Consider the following 22,203-nt stretch of genomic DNA (forward strand, 5'->3'; position numbering starts at 1 on the left):
GCTCCTTTGTACACTGACAATCTCAAAATCATTTATCTTGAAAATGTAATTTATTTGTAACACACTTTGCTAAGATACAAGACACAAAAAATACATCTGAAACAACATAGGTATAGACTACTTATGAAATATTTGATTTCTATGAATCAATATAGCATGTTTCTTTACAAACATGTTACAAAACTGTTATGGACTGTTACAAAATACCCAACAGATACACATAAATAATTAATAATAGGAGGAAACAAATTTTAAGGCCATGTTGTAATTATTAGCGAAAAATACTGCACGATATTTAGCAGCGGAATAGCAGGGCGGTAGCTAGGATTTTTAAATTTTAAATTTTATTATTATTTTTTGTTTATAGGGGGTGTTGTGGGGGAAGATGGATTCTGCGCATACCTAAAACACCTCTAACAGTTAAGTTTGTATTATTTTTGCCGGATGTTTTTTTTTTTTGGGGGGGGGGGGGGGGGGGTAGGGATGGGGCGGGCAACTGCCCCCTTTGCCCCCACCACTAGCTACTGTCCTGAACAGTGCGTTTATAAACTGATAACAAGATATACAGCAAACATTTCTGAGACCAGAGCTAATATTTTTCTGAATCTTGCAGTCAGCAAATCTCTCCTCTCCCTCCCCCACGTCACACAAGCCTACCCCATTCATGGCCACCCGACATTTTTAAGGCCCCCAAAACACACCGAAGCCGGGTCTGGGTCTGGGTCTGGATATTGTGGCAAAGACCAATGGTGCATTTTGACATCTGGGTCTGTAACTGTTACGTGTTGTCAACATAATTGACTGAGTTCATATCTTTGAATATATTTTCTTCTATTAACTTCAACAATAATTATGATATTATTCAACATTGCTTAACATATATCGTTCAAGTCGTTTATTAACTAAATTTAAAAAATAAGGTTTGAACATTTCGCAGCTGCCAGTCTGGTACTGTGAAAATATAGCGCATGTACGTCTGTTGCCAGATCTGTGGTTCGCGCCAGCACAGACGCGGTATTCAGTTCAATGCTTTTCATTTTGGACTGGCACCATACGTGCTTGATCCAGATCCAGTGTGTTTTGGGCGTTAGATGATTATAAATTCACGACTGTCGTGAAGTAGGTTGTGGGACTTTCAAACAGGTTACACGAAGACTTTAAAAAGAAAGGGCTACTCTTTTGTTACAGCAGTTGCGGAGCACTGGCTGGAACGAGAAATAGCCCAATGGGGCCACCGACGGGGATCGATCCTAAACCGCTTTACCATGTGGTCTTATGACCACGTGAAGTTCCTCATCACTGGACATCATTAGATTGTTCCTTGCCAGACCCTGCCAATATCCTCTTCAGCGTCCTGCAAATAGACACACACAGAGTCAAAGTTTGTTTTGTTTCTCGACACCACTAGAGCACATTGATTTATTAATCATCGGCTATTGGATGTCAAACATTTGATAATTTTGACATATAGTCTTAGAGAGGTAACCCGCTACATTTTTTTCCATTAGTATCAAGGGATCTTTTATATGCACCATACCACAGACAGGATAGCACATACCACAGCCTTTGATATACCAGTCGTGATGCAATGGCTAGAACGAGAAATAGCCCAATGAGACCACTGACAGGGATCGATCCTAGACCGATCGCGCGTCAGGCGTGTGTTTTACAATTGGATTACGTCCCGTCCTGCAAGAAACATGGAGAATATTTCTGGCACTCGTCTTCTTTAGTAGATGTTTTTTCTGACACTCGTCTCAAGAAAATCAATCCTTGATTAATTTTCTTTAGACTCGTGTCAGACAAACTATCTAGAAAAGGACTCGTGCCAGAAACTATAAATCTCACTCAGTAAAATTCATACAATTTCATTGGTTTACTAATAAATATCAGGCAAGGCTGAAGTAGACATTGAGGGGGCTGACTGAGATCGAGGGCTTAAAGAAAAGTTTCTAGGGGAGTTCGGGGGTATGCTCCCCCGTAAATTTTGAAAACTAGATGTCTGAAATGCAATTTCCTGCATTCTACAAGTCATCTCTGGCTTAAGTTTTACTACCAATAATATTTTTGATTCAAAATTATTAAAGGGGCTGTAGCCCCCTCAAACACCCCCACCCTGCTCCGACGTGCCTGAAAATAAAATATTAACAGCATACGTTAATTACCATCTCTAACCAATCAGGAATGACTTTCAAAAGCATAGCGCAATGTTATCCACACGCATAGATTATGTAAAAATACCATTCGGAAGGAAGGAAGGAAATGGTTTATATAACGACGCACTCAACACATTTTATTTACGGTTATATGGCGTCGGACACATGGTTAAGGACCATACAGATATTGAGGGAAAAAACCAGCTGTCGCTACTTCATGGGCTACTCTTTTCAATTAGCAGCAAGGGATCTTTTATATGCACCAAACAGGATAGCACATACCATGGCCTTTGATGTACCAGTCGTTGTGCACTGGCTGAAGAAATAGTCCAATGGGCCCACTGATGGGGATCGATCCTAGACCGACCGGGCATCAAGCGAGCGCTTTACCACTGGGCTACGTTCCACCCATACCATTCGGATGAGAAGCGTTTATTTCGTTTATAAAACAAAGGAAGTTTATTTTGTTTAACAATACCACTAAAGCACATTGATTTATTAATCATCGGATATTGGGTGTTCCATGCATAGGTTTTTGGTTTCGTATACCAAGCATAGGGCATTGGTTGGGTTGAGAAACCCGACACAATGAAGATACAAGTATACCGGAAGTGAGTGATAATTAATGAATGCGCACGTGAAATGGAAAGGTGAGAAGACGTTCTTCGTTTTCCTCAATTTTTTCAGCTGAGTCTTTCTTCTGCACATTGGTTTCCTAAAATATTAAAATAATTGAAGAATATGAAAACTAGGTAAAAACTAAAATTCTTTGGCTACCACAAACGTTTTCGTTGTGGTTGATCGTTGCATAGACATTCTTCACCTCAATGTATGCCCCACCAAAACCCCATCAACAACAACAAACATACACACACACACACAAAAAAAACCCCCCGAACAAACCCCCCTCCCCCCAAACCCTCCCACCCCACCCCACCCTATCCAGCAATTAAACAATGACACCCGCAAATCTAATAATATCATTAGAAGCGTTTGATTTATTTAACGACACCACTAGAGCATATTGATTTATTAATCATCTGCTATTGGGTGTCAGACATTTAGTAAGTTTGACACAGTCTTAGAGAGGAAACCCGCTACATTTTCCGATTAGTAGCAAATGATCTTTTATATGCGCCATCCCACCACAGACGGGATAGAACATACCACGGCCTTTGACATAGGGTGCACTGACTCGAACGAGAAACAGCTCAATGGCCCCATCGACGGGGGATCGATCCTAGACAAACAAAAAAAGAATTTTTTTTTTTATTTAACGTCGCACTCAACACATTTTATTTATGGTTATATGGCGTCAGACATATGGTTACGGACCACACAGATTTTGAGAGAAAACCCGCAATCGCCATTTGATGGGCTACTCTTTCCGATTGGCAGCAAGGGATATTTTATTTGCACTTCCCACAGACAGGATAGCACAAACCATGGCCTTTGTTGAACCAGTTATGGATCACTGGTCGGTGCAAGTGGTGTACATCTACCCATTGCGACTTGCGGAGCACTCACTCAGGGTTTGGAGTCGGTATCTGGATTAAAAATCCCATGCCTCGACTGGGATCCGAACCCAGTACCTACCAGACCGATGGCCTAACCACGACGCCGGTCGATCCTAGACCGACCGTGAATGAGGCAACCGCTTTACAACTGGACTGCGTCCCGCCCCTAAATGATGTCATTAGAAGGTGACGTCATTAGAAGGTGACATCATTAGAAAGTGGGACAGACCAAGTTAACTGTTCAAGGGTCTGCAGTTATATTTGTTCTGTGTGAAAACATTTCACTTTACAATGGACTGCGACTGTTATTGTCTCTTTGATGGCAGCAAATGTTTAATTTTTCACCTCAGGCTATAACGCCTTTGGTCAACAATTATATCTGTGCGTACAAACAGACAAGAACATCTTAAAATTTAAACACTGCATATGATTATTTCCTAAATAATACACACACGTGGGGGTGGGGGTGGGGGTGGGGGTGGGGGAATTTAGTTCTGTCGGTTGACAACTGGCTTGAGGTGCTTGCGTCGCAGGAACGAACCACATCGGTGGATCCAATAGCCGATGATTAATTAATCAATCAATGTGCTCTACTGGTGTTGTTAAACGCGTCTCAAGAAAATCAATCCTTGGAGCTCGTGTCAGAAACAACCATCTACAAGAGGGCGAGTGCCAGAAACTAATAGTCTGACTCAGTAAAATTCATACAATTCCATTGGTTTACTAATATAATATTATATTAAATATTAATAGCATACGTTAACTACCACTAATAACCCATCAGGGATGAGCTTTCAAAAGCATATCGTAACGTTATCCATACGCACAGATTAAGTGAAAATACCATTTGGATGAGAAGCATTTATTTTATTTGTATATATAATGTTTTGTTTTTGTTTTTTTAACAATACCACTAGAGCACATTGATTTATTAATCATCGGATATTGGGTGTTCCATGCATAGGTCTTTGGTTCCGTACACTACACCAATCATACGACACTGGTTGGGTTGGGTCGGGTAGGAGGCGGGGGGGGGGGGGGGGGGGGGGGGGGGGGGGGGGGGGAGGGGGGGGGAGACGAAATAAAAAAAAAACCTGGACAGAATGAAGGTACAGGTATGCCGGAATGATTTGGCATTAATGATGAAACTATTTTATTTAACGACGCACTCAACTCTGCCTACCACAAACTACCCGCCCCCCCCCCCAACCCATCCCCCACCCCCAACCCCTCCCCACCCCCAACCAAACAAACAAACAAAAACTCCACCCACCCATCAATTAGACAGTAACACCTTCAAATCTAATAATGTCACTAGAAGTGTTTGTTTTGTATAACACCACTAGAGCACACAGTTTGCGGATGATTTTTGTGGTTCACACACACACACACACACACACACACACACTCTCTCTCTCTCTCTCTCTCTCTCTCTCTCTCTCTCTCTCTCTCTCTCTCTTTCTCTCTCTGTGTGTGTGTGTGTGTGTGTGTGTGTGTGTGTGTGTGTGTGTGTGTGTGTGTGTATATTGTTAACAGTTGGTATATGTAGCCGGTTAAATATAGCCCTTTTCAAAACCAAATTTTTATCTTGTAGGTCAACCACAATTGAATTTGCACTATGTTAATACACTAGTGGTGTCGTTAAACAAACACAAATGTATGTCTGTTAATACAAAATTATTTTAAAACTCTATACTGTTAAAGTTTGTTTTGTTTAACGACACCACCAGAGCACATTGGATTATTAATCATCGGCTATTGGATGTGAAACATTTTGTAATCTTGAGATATAGTCTTAGAGAGGAAACCCGCTACATTTTCCCATTAGTAGCAATGGATCTTTTATATGCACCATACCATAGACAGAATAACACATACCTCGGCCTTTGTACCAATCGTGGTGCACTGTCTGGAACGAGAAAATTATAGCCCAAAGGGTCCATCAACGGGGATCGATCCCAGACCAACCGCGCACCACACCCCTACACTATATTGATGACCGTGTCTAGATTGAGATTCTATCACATAAACTTTGGAATAAATCGATTATCCCGATACTGGTAATGAGAAACGCGCTGTTAATAATATTCATCTGATTTGGTCACATGTCCGTAGGAGCTGGGGAAGCGGAGTGGGGTGGGGGTGGGGTGGGGTGGGGGTGGAGGGTGGGGTGTGTGTGTCTGTACCAACCCCCAACCCGCCACGGCAAAGATAGTCCAGCCTAGCACGAGTAATCTAACCATTAATGAGAGCGTATAACCGTCCAAATGTCCGTCTAGCTCTCTTACAGACAGAGTTAGGTGTCTGACTATAATGAGAGAGTCATAACCTTCCAAATGTCCGTCTAGCTCTCTTACAGTAAGAGTACTCGGGCTAGGTGTCTGACTATAATGCGAGAGTCATAACCTTCCAAATGTCCTTCTAGCTCTCTTACAGTTAGAGTACTCGGGCTAGGTGTCTGACTATAATGAGAGAGTCATAACCTTCCAAATGTCCTTCTAGCTCTCTTACAGTTAGAGTACTCGGGCTAGGTGTCTGACTATAATGAGAGAGTCATAACCTTCCAAATGTCCGTCTAGCTCTCTTACAGTAAGAGTACTCGGGCTAGGTGTCTGACTATAATGCGAGAGTCATAACCTTCCAAATGTCCTTCTAGCTCTCTTACAGTTAGAGTACTCGGGCTAGGTGTCTGAGTATAATGAGAGAGTCATAACCTTCCAAATGTCCTTCTAGCTCTCTTACAGTTAGAGTACTCGGGCTAGGTGTCTGAGTATAATGAGAGAGTCATAACCTTCCAAATGTCCTTCTAGCTCTCTTACAGTTAGAGTACTCGGGCTAGGTGTCTGACTATAATGAGAGAGTCATAACCTTCCAAATGTCCTTCTAGCTCTCTTACAGTTAGAGTACTCGGGCTAGGTGTCTGACTATAATGCGAGAGTCATAACCTTCCAAATGTCCTTCTAGCTCTCTTACAGTTAGAGTACTCGGGCTAGGTGTCTGACTATAATGAGAGAGTCATAACCTTCCAAATGTCCTTCTAGCTCTCTTACAGTTAGAGTACTCGGGCTAGGTGTCTGACTATAATGAGAGAGTCATAACCTTCCAAATGTCCGTCTAGCTCTCTTACAGTAAGAGTACTCGGGCTAGGTGTCTGACTATAATGCGAGAGTCATAACCTTCCAAATGTCCTTCTAGCTCTCTTACAGTTAGAGTACTCGGGGTGTCTAGTATAATGAGAGAGTCATAACCTTCCAAATGTCCTTCTAGCTCTCTTACAGTTAGAGTACTCGGGCTAGGTGTCTGACTATAATGAGAGAGTCCTAACCTTCCAACCTTCTAGCTCTCTTAAGTTAGAGTACTCGGGCTAGGTGTCTGACTATAATGAGAGAGTCATAACCTTCCAAATGTCCGTCTAGCTCTCTACAGTAAGAGTACTCGGGCTAGGTGTCTGACTATAATGCGAGAGTCATAACCTTCCAAATGTCCTTCTAGCTCTCTTACAGTTAGAGTTACTCGGGCTAGGTGTCTGAGTATAATGAGAGAGTCATAACCTTCCAAATGTCCTTCTAGCTCTCTTAACAGTTAGAGTACTCGGGCTAGGTGTCTGACTATAATGAGAGAGTCATAACCTTCCAAATGTCCGTCTAGCTCTCTTACAGTAAGAGTACTCGGGCTAGGTGTCTGACTATAATGCGAGAGTCATAACCTTCCAAATGTCCTTCTAGCTCTCTTACAGTTAGAGTACTCGGGCTAGGTGTCTGAGTATAATGAGAGAGTCATAACCTTCCAAATGTCCTTCTAGCTCTCTTACAGTTAGAGTACTCGGGCTACTATAATGAGAGAGTCATAACCTTCCAAATGTCCTTCTAGCTCTCTTACAGTTAGAGTACTCGGGCTAGGTGTCTGACTATAATGCGAGAGTCATAACCTTCCAAATGTCCTTCTAGCTCTCTTACAGTTAGAGTACTCGGGCTAGGTGTCTGACTATAATGAGAGAGTCATAACCTTCCAAATGTCCTTCTAGCTCTCTTACAGTTAGAGTACTCGGGCTAGGTGTCTGACTATAATGAGAGAGTCATAACCTTCCAAATGTCCTTCTAGCTCTCTTACAGTTAGAGTACTCGGGCTAGGTGTCTGACTATAATGAGAGAGTCATAACCTTCCAAATGTCCTTCTAGCTCTCTTACAGTTAGAGTACTCGGGCTAGGTGTCTGACTATAATGAGAGAGTCATAACCTTCCAAATGTCCTTCTAGCTCTCTTACAGTTAGAGTACTCGGGCTAGGTGTCTGACTATAATGAGAGAGTCATAACCTTCCAAATGTCCTTCTAGCTCTCTTACAGTTAGAGTACTCGGGCTAGGTGTCTGACTATAATGAGAGAGTCATAACCTTCCAAATGTCCTTCTAGCTCTCTTACAGTTAGAGTACTCGGGCTACCTCCACCCTCTCCTTATTGATATTGAGACACGGGAATACGCATATGGACTCACCGGTCGGTCGGTCAGGTCAAGTTTAACGTGCACATTCAGAACAAGCTGTTGTAGCGCACGCCTGTCCTCCGTGCGGAACAGAATCACCGGTCGAATTCGAGTTCGAGACATCTTTTAACATGCCTATGTCCACTGGGGTTCAGGCATGTCTCCCCCCAAGTCCTACCCCTGGCATGGCCAGCGGTTTGACTCCGGGGAGATGATCACCGGTCGGACAGGACAGGAATACGTTTAACGTGTACATTCAGAGCAAGCTATTGTAGGACATGCCTATCATGGGCACAGGTGTCGACCTCGACCGGCTCCTCTGTCCAGGACAGGAAAGGTGGGGTGGGTAAAAGGGAGGAGCTGATAACAGGATCACCGATCGATATTCCCATCCATTTTTATACCAGTCTATAATACTAAAGTGCTGTAGGAAATAGAATAAACATAATTTTCGTCGATTATTTCTTACATATTAAATTGACAAAAAAGTAAATATTTTGTAAATATATATCTAATGATAGTCTACCTAATTTAGCATTTACTTTTTTGGGCTCTCATTGATGTACAAGGTGGTGTTTACTCTTGAAATTGAAAGTAAGATGTCCGTAAACAGGTGATTTGTGCAATTTATTGGAACAGACACTACTATATAGTATATTTTTAGCTCCTGCGAAAACTAGTTCAAACGTAGGAAATACAAATGTATATGTATTACTATTAGCTAGGTATGGTTTAGATCAGTTAATAGATGTTCAGGAAGCACGACAAGCGAATCATTTTATTTAAAAGGTAAGGAAACTTGTTTGATATGTATTTGGTTCGTTGTGAGTGGGGCTGTAGTTTGGTGGAAAAACTCGATAATCGGTGTAGTAGAAAGTGCTTTTATAAATATTGTTTATTTCTTTGGATTGCAATATATATATATACAATATATATATATCAGGCTTGAAAATTAACATGAAAACCATGTTCGCCAGCAGCCTGAGCAGGGCCAGTTGAAGAAAAATCTTACTGGCCCTTCTCAAATTCAACTAGCCCTGCAATTTAACTGCACAACAAAACACAAAACTAGAAATTTATTTATCGAATAGTAACCATGTATAATAATAACCTTGTATATAGTCCGTTTGCGTCAGAAGGAAACCGATGAATTGGCATGTAACTTCATAATGAATGAAGTTAAGATTCATATTAAAAAACATATTATTAAGTTTTAAACCCATACTAACCCCCAAAAAACTAATTTTTGAAAAAGAAACCCATTATAAATTAAAATGTTTCTTTACACATTACAATTAAATGATACAGATTAAATATAATGTGTAATACAAAAATGCTAAAATAGCCAATTTATGCAGCTTAACATGCATTGTCTCTGAAGTAATTGATATTCCAGTATAAAGATACTAAAACCATAAAAGGTAGAACTGCGCATGTTTTAGTAAATTAGTCTGAGACTGGCAGCCCTCTTTATGGCGATGCAAAAAGCAGTGGCGTAGGCAGGATTTTGTATTGTGGGGGGGGGGGGGGCACCTGGGATCCAAGCCCTCTGGGCGCCCAGGCTACGCCACTGATCACCCCTAATTTACCGGGATTGGAGGGGGGGGGGGGCATGGCCCACCTGCCCCCCCCCTCCCCTGGCTACGCCACTGGCAAGAAGGATGAACTCTCCAGTAAAAGATTTTCTCGGGGGTGGCTGTCCTCCTATAGACAAGGCACTAGATAAAGATTGATGGAATCATCCACTATTTTCCCAAATACCCATACAATTTAAGAAATTACTATGTTTTTATATGAATTTTATATTTACATGCCAATTAATTGATTTCTAGAATACTCCTTGTAGTAATGGACAATTCCATTGTTAGTGTGAGTTAAATCAGCAAGATAAATTTTGATTTTATCCCAGAATAAAATACTACTAAGCTAATTAAATATGACTTATTTGTACAATAACATTTAATAATGTAATAAAAAAAAGAAAAGAAAAAAAAGGTGTACTAGATAATTATGTCGTATCCAGTCCATTCCAATAAGCCGACGACTTTAAAAACAAAAACAATTCAAGTCGCTGCTTGAGAATAATTTTTTTGGTTCTATTTGCACTTTTTCGAAATGCTGGGAAATTGAGTTTGAAAGTTTGAGGTTTTGGTATTACTAAATAAGCTTTTATACAAGGCACCAGGTATATCATACAGGAGTACAGAAAGTACTCGCCCGCTCGCCAAATGCGAGTAATAATTCTGATGGGTGAGGTAAAAAAATGCAACCATCAGTTCGACGGGCGATCTGTCTTTTCTGACTGACTGTAAATTTATTTTATGTATTTATTTATTTATTTATTATTATTTTTTTTTACATTGAATCAGTATCAGCCATGCCAAAATTCCAAACCATTCAAACAAACGGTTCAGAATGATGATGAAATAGTTCAAAATACACAACTCATGCACCGCAGAAAAGTAGACCTAAAAGTGTTTTGGTAATAGCAAACATATACTATTTTTGTGTGCAATTTAGAAAACAATCGGCACAGAAAAAATAACTTGTAATAAATTCTAGTATGAAAAAAAGGCAATCGCTGTTTGACTAACTATATTAAACAAAGGGGAAAAGGTGCCATTATAGCCAAATCTGTTCCGTTTTTGACAACGGAAACGGTTCTGTTTTGACAGTGGTTCCCATTTAACTTCATTCCCCAGAAACAGAGCCGGTCAAAGGTCAGTAGTTCCTAAAAAGTACTTGTTTACGTTCAAAGTATGTTGCCGGTGTGTTTGTAATAGATTCTTCTGTTAAATACTTCTGAGTTGAATTTTGTCAATCTAGTTGGTTTACTTTCGAAACTTTTAATTAGATTAAGTTTATCATCGAGTGATAGTTCATCACGGCGACATTTAGCTGGACGTTGAAAATCGATATGAAAATAAAACGTTACTGACATCTAACATCGACCATGCAAAGCCAACGTTACTTTTATTTTATAAATAAACGTTTTTACAAGAACAACAAATTCATACAATAGGAAGACAGTTAATTAAATTCATTGTTGTTTTTGTCGATCTTTGAAGCAAATCATGAGACACGTTTGTGAAGGAACGTATTATAGACCGTAAATCACATTCGTCACCTAACCCAAACCCGAACTCGGCCTATCTTAACCAACACAATGCTTGTGTAAATTAAACACCTTAGCAGGCGATGGGTCTTTTGTTAATTGTTTATTGAGTTGTTGCCAACCCTGCCTACTTAGCGGCGTGTAACGGTGATCACATTGATAACAGCGAACCCGAGCATGTGTATATTACGTGTTCGCAGACAGGTAATCCGGCCGGAGTGATAGAAGCAATTAGTGGCGCCACATTTATTGGTATCGGTTTTCAGGGGGAACATTTACACTAAATTGACACATTCGTCATTGGGACCGAATTGCTTGTCCGGTGTTCAGTTTAGAGGGGTTTCTGGTTTCCGGTTTAGAGGGATACCAGTTAATGTTAAAAGTCGCGTAAATCACGGGACCGTGGAAAACATCCGGTTTTGAGGGGATTCCGGTTTAGAGGGGGTTCGGTGTTGAGGGGTTTCACTGTGTATATAGGCGAGGTCAAAATCATAGAGCGGGATCTTAATTAACGAGCTACTCTCGACTCACTAATTCAAAACCTATATGTAGCTCCCTGTCTTTACCTTTAGATCGACCGTACAAAATTGCGCCAAATCTCCTTCATCCAAATTGCGCACCCTTTTCTATTTTGGCTTGTAATTGGCAATAGCCAAACTTCCAAATTCCATAGCACCACCTTACCCTCCGCCTGTTACCGGCTCCGACTGAGGGGCCGGTGCTCCCTTGTACCAGTCAGCGCAAGCGATTCCCCCTCTACCCATGATAGGCGTGTGCTACAACAGCTTGCTCTGAATGTACACGTTAAACCATATTCCTGTTCCTATAGAGCGAAGTCACTTCTCTCTTACACTTTTGAAAGAGCGAAGCTTTTAACAGGAGGGAGACTACTATTTTTAAAAGGCCACACACACACACACATATGTGTGTGTGTGTGTGTGTGTGTGTGTGCGTGCGTGTGCGTGTGTGTGTGTGTGTGTGTGTGTGTGTGTGTGTATTTCAATTTGTTGAACAATGATATATTGTTTTATAGCCTGGCGCACTAGTACAAATTCTGGCGGGCTAGTAAATTTTAATTGGCTCTGGTCCGGCGGGCTAGTGAAATATTTTCCATTTCTGCATCCCTATCATATGTATTTTTAACTTGAACACTGTCAATTGGGCATATAAAATTCGACAAAATATTAGTAAATACACCAAAACAACAAAATAAGACTTGAGATAGAATATAATAATTATAACTAATGAAACTTGTACAGTAAATTATACTGTTCTATCTGCTTTAAAATAGATTTGCCGATAGGTTTCTTATAAAGTGGAATAGTCAATGAACATTTCAGATTTTCTTCATTCTGCAGCTTCCAGGAAGTGATAACATATTTGGTAAAATTCAAATATACTTTAATAAATTATATCCATATAACAAATAGGAAAATAAATTTTTTGTTTTAGTTTTTGGCAATGCAAACAACAGCACTTGGTATTCTATTAAAACACATGCTTTTAATAACTTGTAAAAGCAAAACAAAAGGCCAACTTCTAGAAACTGTTTAACGTTAATAGAGAAAACAGTAATTCCATTGTGTAATTTAGTTAGGTTTCTTTTTCTTTTCAATGGTTCTGGTGTCTTTCAGTCTATAATGTTTAACGTCAACAAAATAACGTTCAAATATTAAATACAAAGGAAGCATACATTTAAAAAAACCACCACAAAAAAAGAGAGAAATAAAACAATACTTAAACACATTGCAGAAGAAACGGGATCCGATGGTAAACAACTACAACATGTACATGTAATCTCGACTGTGGTAAATAAGAGAAGCATGATTTAGATGGTCGTAGGTACAACTGTAACTATAACTGTAAACGTAAATGTAACTGCAAACTTTAACTATAACTTCATCTGCATCTGAAACTGCAACTTTAACTAACTATCTATAATTGTATCTATAACTATAGGATGGACTGCATGTATGCCTTGTCATCTAACGGCAGGAATTTAAGCATGTGTTTAAGAACTTTGATTTTTTTCTTTACTTAACTGTGGAATCGGTTTTAACACAAACGGGGTAGGGAGTTAGAACTTAGTGTTTTGGTTTTTTGCTTGTTATCAAAGATTACCTTCAACTTCCTCACCTGAAAATAATAATTTGAATTGTGCTACTTTGGGTTTCTGAGATGAAATACTGATCATGTTCAATTTTGTGAAGGGTATATGATGAAATGTTAAGCATTTTCCTGTAGACTGATTATCTAAGAACATGCTGACTTTTATTTGAATGATGACCATAGGCTGTCTACCGACTAGTTTCATAAACGAACAAAACTCAGTGGGCTATAGTGTTCTTTGACCTTTGAGGTCTTTTCAGTTATGCTATGAAGGTTATCTACTTCTTGAATTGAAGAGTGCCCTGGTTCACAAAAGTTTTGCTGAATAATGTGGACTCTAGATCTGGCGATAAACTCTTTCAATGCTGTAAGCCTGACAGAGTTTCTGTTTTGCGGGAGACATGAATCGGACCACAACATAATGCTTTTTATCTCGGGGAAATCTGTAACAAACGTATCTAGGTTTGCAATCAGTGCACCTGTAATTACATTGGCACTATGCCTAGCTAACGTTTCATGCCACACAGCACAATATCCATTACCACATTTTGATACACCTGTAATTACATTGGCACTATGCCTAGCTAACGTTTCATGCCACACTGCACAATACCCATTACCACATTTTGATACACCTGTAATTACATTGGCACTATGCCTAGCTAACGTTTCATGCCACACAGCACAATACCCTTTACCACATTTTGATACACCTGTAATTACATTGGCACTATGCCTAGCTAACGTTTCATGCCACACAGCACAATACCCATTACCACATTTTGATACACCTGTAATTACATTGGCACTATGCCTAGCTAACGTTTCATGCCACACAGCACAATACCCATTACCACATTTTGATACACCTGTAATTACATTGGCACTATGCCTAGCTAACGTTTCATGCCACACAGCACAATACCCATTACCACATTTTGATACACCTGTAATTACATTGGCACTATGCCTAGCTAACGTTTCATGCCACACAGCACAATACCCATTACCACATTTTGATACACCTGTAATTACATTGGCACTATGCCTAGCTAACGTTTCATGCCACACAGCACAATACCCATTACCACATTTTGATACACCTGTAATTACATTGGCACTATGCCTAGCTAACGTTTCATGCCACACTGCACAATACCCATTACCACATTTTGATACACCTGTAATTACATTGGCACTATGCCTAGCTAACGTTTCATGCCACACAGCACAATAGCCATTACCACATTTTGATACACCTGTAATTACATTGGCACTATGCCTAGCTAACGTTTCATGCCACACAGCACAATACCCATTACCACATTTTGATACACCTGTAATTACATTGGCACTATGCCTAGCTAACGTTTCATGCCACACAGCACAATACCCATTACCACATTTTGATACACCTGTAATTACATTGGCACTATGCCTAGCTAACGTTTCATGCCACACAGCACAATACCCATTACCACATTTTGATACACCTGTAATTACATTGGCACTATGCCTAGCTAACGTTTCATGCCACACAGCACAATACCCATTACCACATTTTGATACACCTGTAATTACATTGGCACTATGCCTAGCTAACGTTTCATGCCACACAGCACAATACCCATTACCACATTTTGATACACCTGTAATTACATTGGCACTATGCGTAGCTAACGTTTCATGCCACACAGCACAATAGCCATTACCACATTTTGATACACCTGTAATTACATTGGCACTATGCCCAGCTAACGTTTCATGCCACACAGCACAATAGCCATTACCACATTTTGATACACCTGTAATTACATTGGCACTATGCCCAGCTAACGTTTCATGCCACACAGCACAATAGCCATTACCACATTTTGATACACCTGTAATTACATTGGCACTATGCCCAGCTAACGTTTCATGCCACACAGCACAATACCCATTACCACATTTTGATACACCTGTAATTACATTGGCACTATGCCCAGCTAACGTTTCATGCCACACAGCACAATACCCATTACCACATTTTGATACACCTGTAATTACATTGGCACTATGCCTAGCTAACGTTTCATGCCACACAGCACAATAGCCATTACCACATTTTGATACACCTGTAATTACATTGGCACTATGCCCAGCTAACGTTTCATGCCACACAGCACAATAGCCATTACCACATTTTGATACACCTGTAATTATATTGGCACTATGCCCAGCTAACGTTTCATGCCACACAGCACAATAGCCATTACCACATTTTGATACACCTGTAATTACATTGGCACTATGCCCAGCTAACGTTTCATGCCACACAGCACAATACCCATTACCACATTTTGATACACCTGTAATTACATTGGCACTATGCCCAGCTAACGTTAAATGCCACACAGCACAATACCCATTACCACATTTTGATACACCTGTAATTACATTGGCACTATGCCCAGCTAACGTTAAATGCCACACAGCACAATACCCATTACCACATTTTGATACACCTGTAATTACATTGGCACTATGCCCAGCTAACGTTTCATGCCACACAGCACAATACCCATTACCACATTTTGATACACCTGTAATTACATTGGCACTATGCCTAGCTAACGTTTCATGCCACACAGCACAATACCCATTACCACATTTTGATACACCTGTAATTACATTGGCACTATGCCTAGCTAACGTTTCATGCCACACAGCACAATACCCATTACCACATTTTGATACACCTGTAATTACATTGGCACTATGCCTAGCTAACGTTTCATGCCACACAGCACAATACCCATTACCACATTTTGATACACCTGTAATTACATTGGCACTATGCCTAGCTAACGTTTCATGCCACACAGCACAATATCCATTACCACATTTTGATACACCTGTAATTACATTGGCACTATGCCTAGCTAACGTTTCATGCCACACTGCACAATACCCATTACCACATTTTGATACACCTGTAATTACATTGGCACTATGCCTAGCTAACGTTTCATGCCACACAGCACAATACCCATTACCACATTTTGATACACCTGTAATTACATTGGCACTATGCCTAGCTAACGTTTCATGCCACACAGCACAATACCCATTACCACATTTTGATACACCTGTAATTACATTGGCACTATGCCTAGCTAACGTTTCATGCCACACAGCACAATACCCATTACCACATTTTGATACACCTGTAATTACATTGGCACTATGCCTAGCTAACGTTTCATGCCACACAGCACAATACCCATTACCACATTTTGATACACCTGTAATTACATTGGCACTATGCCTAGCTAACGTTTCATGCCACACAGCACAATACCCATTACCACATTTTGATACACCTGTAATTACATTGGCACTATGCCTAGCTAACGTTTCATGCCACACAGCACAATACCCATTACCACATTTTGATACACCTGTAATTACATTGGCACTATGCCTAGCTAACGTTTCATGCCACACAGCACAATACCCATTACCACATTTTGATACACCTGTAATTACATTGGCACTATGCCTAGCTAACGTTTCATGCCACACAGCACAATAGCCATTACCACATTTTGATACACCTGTAATTACATTGGCACTATGCCTAGCTAACGTTTCATGCCACACAGCACAATAGCCATTACCACATTTTGATACACCTGTAATTACATTGGCACTATGCCTAGCTAACGTTTCATGCCACACAGCACAATACCCATTACCACATTTTGATACACCTGTAATTACATTGGCACTATGCCTAGCTAACGTTTCATGCCACACAGCACAATACCCATTACCACATTTTGATACACCTGTAATTACATTGGCACTATGCCTAGCTAACGTTTCATGCCACACAGCACAATACCCATTACCACATTTTGATACACCTGTAATTACATTGGCACTATGCCTAGCTAACGTTTCATGCCACACAGCACAATACCCATTACCACATTTTGATACACCTGTAATTACATTGGCACTATGCCTAGCTAACGTTTCATGCCACACAGCACAATACCCATTACCACATTTTGATACACCTGTAATTACATTGGCACTATGCCTAGCTAACGTTTCATGCCACACAGCACAATAGCCATTACCACATTTTGATACACCTGTAATTACATTGGCACTATGCCCAGCTAACGTTTCATGCCACACAGCACAATAGCCATTACCACATTTTGATACACCTGTAATTACATTGGCACTATGCCCAGCTAACGTTTCATGCCACACAGCACAATAGCCATTACCACATTTTGATACACCTGTAATTACATTGGCACTATGCCCAGCTAACGTTTCATGCCACACAGCACAATACCCATTACCACATTTTGATACACCTGTAATTACATTGGCACTATGCCCAGCTAACGTTTCATGCCACACAGCACAATACCCATTACCACATTTTGATACACCTGTAATTACATTGGCACTATGCCTAGCTAACGTTTCATGCCACACAGCACAATAGCCATTACCACATTTTGATACACCTGTAATTACATTGGCACTATGCCTAGCTAACGTTTCATGCCACACAGCACAATACCCATTACCACATTTTGATACACCTGTAATTACATTGGCACTATGCCTAGCTAACGTTTCATGCCACACAGCACAATACCCATTACCACATTTTGATACACCTGTAATTACATTGGCACTATGCCTAGCTAACGTTTCATGCCACACAGCACAATACCCATTACCACATTTTGATACACCTGTAATTACATTGGCACTATGCCTAGCTAACGTTTCATGCCACACAGCACAATACCCATTACCACATTTTGATACACCTGTAATTACATTGGCACTATGCCTAGCTAACGTTTCATGCCACACAGCACAATACCCATTACCACATTTTGATACACCTGTAATTACATTGGCACTATGCCTAGCTAACGTTTCATGCCACACAGCACAATACCCATTACCACATTTTGATACACCTGTAATTACATTGGCACTATGCCTAGCTAACGTTTCATGCCACACAGCACAATAGCCATTACCACATTTTGATACACCTGTAATTACATTGGCACTATGCCTAGCTAACGTTTCATGCCACACAGCACAATAGCCATTACCACATTTTGATACACCTGTAATTACATTGGCACTATGCCTAGCTAACGTTTCATGCCACACAGCACAATAGCCATTACCACATTTTGATACACCTGTAATTACATTGGCACTATGCCTAGCTAACGTTTCATGCCACACAGCACAATACCCATTACCACATTTTGATACACCTGTAATTACATTGGCACTATGCCTAGCTAACGTTTCATGCCACACAGCACAATACCCATTACCACATTTTGATACACCTGTAATTACATTGGCACTATGCCTAGCTAACGTTTCATGCCACACAGCACAATACCCATTACCACATTTTGATACACCTGTAATTACATTGGCACTATGCCTAGCTAACGTTTCATGCCACACAGCACAATACCCATTACCACATTTTGATACACCTGTAATTACATTGGCACTATGCCTAGCTAACGTTTCATGCCACACAGCACAATACCCATTACCACATTTTGATACACCTGTAATTACATTGGCACTATGCCTAGCTAACGTTTCATGCCACACAGCACAATACCCATTACCACATTTTGATACACCTGTAATTACATTGGCATTTTGCCCAGCTAACGTTTCATGCCACACAGCACAATAGCCATTACCACATTTTGATACACCTGTAATTACATTGGCACTATGCCCAGCTAACGTTTCATGCCACACAGCACAATAGCCATTACCACATTTTGATACACCTGTAATTACATTGGCACTATGCCCAGCTAACGTTTCATGCCACACAGCACAATAGCCATTACCACATTTTGATACACCTGTAATTACATTGGCACTATGCCTAGCTAACGTTTCATGCCACACAGCACAATATCCATTACCACATTTTGATACACCTGTAATTACATTGGCACTATGCCTAGCTAACGTTTCATGCCACACAGCACAATAGCCATTACCACATTTTGATACACCTGTAATTACATTGGCACTATGCCTAGCTAACGTTTCATGCCACACAGCACAATACCCATTACCACATTTTGATACACCTGTAATTACATTGGCACTATGCCTAGCTAACGTTTCATGCCACACAGCACAATAGCCATTACCACATTTTCATACACCTGTAATTACATTGGCACTATGCCCAGCTAACGTTTCATGCCACACAGCACAATAGCCATTACCACATTTTGATACACCTGTAATTACATTGGCACTATGCCCAGCTAACGTTTCATGCCACACAGCACAATAGCCATTACCACATTTTGATACACCTGTAATTACATTGGCACTATGCCCAGCTAACGTTTCATGCCACACAGCACAATACCCATTACCACATTTTGATACACCTGTAATTACATTGGCACTATGCCCAGCTAACGTTTCATGCCACACAGCACAATACCCATTACCACATTTTGATACACCTGTAATTACATTGGCACTATGCCCAGCTAACGTTTCATGCCACACAGCACAATACCCATTACCACATTTTGATACACCTGTAATTACATTGGCACTATGCCTAGCTAACGTTTCATGCCACACAGCACAATACCCATTACCACATTTTGATACACCTGTAATTACATTGGCACTATGCCCAGCTAACGTTTCATGCCACACAGCACAATACCCATTACCACATTTTGATACACCTGTAATTACATTGGCACTATGCCCAGCTAACGTTTCATGCCACACAGCACAATACCCATTACCACATTTTGATACACCTGTAATTACATTGGCACTATGCCTAGCTAACGTTTCATGCCACACAGCACAATATCCATTACCACATTTTGATACACCTGTAATTACATTGGCACTATGCCTAGCTAACGTTTCATGCCACACTGCACAATACCCATTACCACATTTTGATACACCTGTAATTACATTGGCACTATGCCTAGCTAACGTTTCATGCCACACTGCACAATACCCATTACCACATTTTGATACACCTGTAATTACATTGGCACTATGCCTAGCTAACGTTTCATGCCACACAGCACAATATCCATTACCACATTTTGATACACCTGTAATTACATTGGCACTATGCCTAGCTAACGTTTCATGCCACACAGCACAATACCCATTACCACATTTTGATACACCTGTAATTACATTGGCACTATGCCTAGCTAACGTTTCATGCCACACAGCACAATACCCATTACCACATTTTGATACACCTGTAATTACATTGGCACTATGCCTAGCTAACGTTTCATGCCACACAGCACAATATCCATTACCACATTTTGATACACCTGTAATTACATTGGCACTATGCCTAGCTAACGTTTCATGCCACACAGCACAATATCCATTACCACATTTTGATACACCTGTAATTACATTGGCACTATGCCTAGCTAACGTTTCATGCCACACAGCACAATACCCATTACCACATTTTGATACACCTGTAATTACATTGGCACTATGCCTAGCTAACGTTTCATGCCACACAGCACAATACCCATTACCACATTTTGATACACCTGTAATTACATTGGCACTATGCCTAGCTAACGTTTCATGCCACACAGCACAATATCCATTACCACATTTTGATACACCTGTAATTACATTGGCACTATGCCTAGCTAACGTTTCATGCCACACAGCACAATACCCATTACCACATTTTGATACACCTGTAATTACATTGGCACTATGCCTAGCTAACGTTTCATGCCACACAGCACAATACCCATTACCACATTTTGATACACCTGTAATTACATTGGCACTATGCCTAGCTAACGTTTCATGCCACACAGCACAATACCCATTACCACATTTTGATACACCTGTAATTACATTGGCACTATGCCTAGCTAACGTTTCATGCCACACAGCACAATAGCCATTACCACATTTTGATACACCTGTAATTACATTGGCACTATGCCTAGCTAACGTTTCATGCCACACAGCACAATATCCATTACCACATTTTGATACACCTGTAATTACATTGGCACTATGCCTAGCTAACGTTTCATGCCACACAGCACAATACCCATTACCACATTTTGATACACCTGTAATTACATTGGGACCATGCCTAGCTAACGTTTCATGCCACACAGCACAATATCCATTACCACATTTTGATACACCTGTAATTACATTGGCACTATGCCTAGCTAACGTTTCATGCCACACAGCACAATACCCATTACCACATTTTGATACACCTGTAATTACATTGGCACTATGCCTAGCTAACGTTTCATGCCACACAGCACAATAGCCATTACCACATTTTGATACACCTGTAATTACATTGGCACTATGCCTAGCTAACGTTTCATGCCACACAGCACAATATCCATTACCACATTTTGATACACCTGTAATTACATTGGCACTATGCCTAGCTAACGTTTCATGCCACACAGCACAATACCCATTACCACATTTTGATACACCTGTAATTACATTGGGACCATGCCTAGCTAACGTTTCATGCCACACAGCACAATACCCATTACCACATTTTGATACACCTGTAATTACATTGGCACTATGCCTAGCTAACGTTTCATGCCACACAGCACAATACCCATTACCACATTTTGATACACCTGTAATTACATTGGCACTATGCCTAGCTAACGTTTCATGCCACACTGCACAATACCCATTACCACATTTTGATACACCT

The sequence above is a fragment of the Gigantopelta aegis genome, chromosome 12 (genome assembly GCF_016097555.1).
Source record: "Gigantopelta aegis isolate Gae_Host chromosome 12, Gae_host_genome, whole genome shotgun sequence".
Taxonomy (NCBI): Eukaryota; Metazoa; Mollusca; class Gastropoda; order Neomphalida; family Peltospiridae; genus Gigantopelta; species Gigantopelta aegis.